Source organism: Brassica napus, unplaced genomic scaffold (genome assembly GCF_020379485.1).
Source record: "Brassica napus cultivar Da-Ae unplaced genomic scaffold, Da-Ae ScsIHWf_149;HRSCAF=267, whole genome shotgun sequence".
In the NCBI taxonomy this organism is placed as follows: Eukaryota; Viridiplantae; Streptophyta; class Magnoliopsida; order Brassicales; family Brassicaceae; genus Brassica; species Brassica napus.
In genome coordinates this window covers 47,501-50,304 of record NW_026014913.1, presented here as the reverse complement: position 1 = coordinate 50,304, position 2,804 = coordinate 47,501, and positions in this window count along the sequence as shown.

Below are 2,804 nucleotides of genomic sequence, written 5' to 3'. Positions count from 1 at the left end.
TGGCTTGCTTGATTATATTCATCCCTTCAGTACGCTTGGCCTCGATCCACGACACTTGGTTGGATGATCAGCCACTACTGCACGGGAAGGATGTAATCGAGCCAGCATCAGTAAAACTGAGACCATCATGGACCATCAGTCCATGAAAAATTCTCAAGCTATCAGTACACTCAGACAAAAATCACGATATGTGTACTGATGGACTGTCAACGTGGGTCAGTTGTCCACTGACAGTCCACGGGAAGGGCAAACGTGCTGCTGATATGTGTACTAACGGACAGTCCTCGTGGGCGAAAATCACCCAAACAGTCCACGTTGACTGTCCATCAGTACACAGTTGTCTACTGACGGACAGTCCTCGTAGGCGAAAATCACCCACGGATAGTCCACGGGAAGGGCCAACGTGCTGATATGTGTACTGATTTACTGTCCTCGTGGGCGAAAATCACCCGGACAGTCCACGGGAAGGGCCAACGTGCTGATATGCGTACTGACGGACAGTCCTCGTGGGCAAAAATCACCCACGGACAGTCCTTGTAGGCGAAAATCACCCACGGACATTCCTCGTGGGCGAAAATCACCCACGGATAGTCCGCGGGAAGGGCCAACGATCTGATATGTGTACTGATGTACTGTCCTCGTGGGCGAAAATCACCCGGACAGTCCACGGGAAGGGCCAACGTGCTGATATGCGTACTGACGGACAGTCATCGTGGGCGAAAATAACCCACGGACAGTCCTCGTGGGCGAAAATCACCCACGGACAGTCCTCGTGGGCGAAAATTACCCACGGACAGTACACGGGAAGGGCCAACGTGCTGATATGTGTACTGATGTACTGTCCTCGTGGGCGAAAATCACCCGGACAGTCCACGGGAAGGGCCAACGTGCTGATATGCGTACTGACGGACAGTCCTCGTGGGCGAAAATCACCCACGGACAGTCCTCGTAGGCGAAAATGACCCACGGACAGTCCTCGTGGGCGAAAATCACCCACGGATAGTCCACGGGAAGGGCCAACGTGCTGATATGTGTACGGATGTACTGTCCTCGTGGGCGAAAATCAACCGGACAGTCCACGGGAAGGGCCAATGTGCTGATATGCGTACTGACGGACAGTCCTCGTGGGTGAAAAGCACCCTGACAGTCCACGGGAAGGGCCAACGTGCTGATATGCGTACTGACGGACAGTCCTCGTGGGCGAAAATCACCCACGGACAGTCCTCGTAGGCGAAAATCACCCACGGACAGTCCTCGTGGGCGAAAATCACCCACGGATAGTCCACGGGAAGGGCCAACGTGCTGATATGTGTACGGATGTACTGTCCTCGTGGGCGAAAATCAACCGGACAGTCCACGGGAAGGGCCAACGTGCTGATATGCGTACTGACGGACAGTCCTCGTGGGTGAAAAGCACCCGGACAGTCCACGGGAAGGGCCAACGTGCTGATATGCGTACTGACGGACAGTCCTCGTGGGCGAAAATCACCCACGGACAGTCCACGTAGGCGAAAATCACCCACGGACAGTCCACGGGAAGGGCCAACGTGCTGATATGCGTACTGACGGACAGTCCTCGTGGGTGAAAAGCACCCGGACAGTCCACGGGAAGGGCCAACGTGCTGATATGCGTACTGACGGACAGTCCTCGTGGGCGAAAATCACCCACGGACAGTCCACGTAGGCGAAAATCACCCACGGACAGTCCTCGTGGGCGAAAATTACCCACGGACAGTCCACGGGAAGGGCCAACGTGCTGATATGCGTACTGACGGACAGTCCTCGTGGGTTAAAAGCACCCACGGACAGTCCTCGTAGGCGAAAATCACCCACGGACAGTCCTCGTGGGCGAAAATCACCCACGGATAGTCCACGGGAAGGGCCAACGTGCTGATATGTGTACGGATGTACTGTCCTCGTGGGCGAAAATCAACCGGACAGTCCACGGGAAGGGCCAACGTGCTGATATGCGTACTGACGGACAGTCCTCGTGGGTGAAAAGCACCCGGACAGTCCACGGGAAGGGCCAACGTGCTGATATGCGTACTGACGGACAGTCCTCGTGGGCGAAAATCACCCACGGACAGTCCTCGTAGGCGAAAATCACCCACGGACAGTCCTCGTGGGCGAAAATCACCCACGGATAGTCCACGTGAAGGGCCAACGTGCTGATATGTGTACTGACGGACAGTCCTCGTGGGCGAAAATCACCCACGGACAGTCCTCGTGGGCGAAAATTACCCACGGACAGTCCACGGGAAGGGCCAACGTGCTGATATGTGTACTGATGTACTGACCTCGTGGGCGAAAATCACCCGGACAGTCCACGGAAAGGGCCAACGTGCTGATATGCGTACTGACGGACAGTCATCGTGGGCCAAAATCACCCGGACAGTCCACGGGAAGGGCCAACGTGCTGATATGTGTACTGACGGACAGTCCTCGTGGCGAAAATCACCCACGGACAGTCCTCGTGGGCGAAAATCACCCACGTCGTGGCGAAAATCACCCACGTCGTGGCGAAAATCACCCACGTCGTGGGCGAAAATCCCCCACGGACAGCCAAAATCACCCGAGAAGCCAAAAATTCAAAAATTAATATTTTTGAAGAAAGTTTTCTGAAAGGAAACATCAAAAATATGTCAACAATGAGTTTAGGATGTCAAGTGTTGATCAAAAGTTGCTATAGACATCCGTGAAGACAACAAAACTCCGAACCTTGTAGCATGCAAAAGACATGGTTAGAAGCAAAAGAAAATTATGAAAATTTACCAGAAAATAGCTTTAACCATCCTTATGAAGCA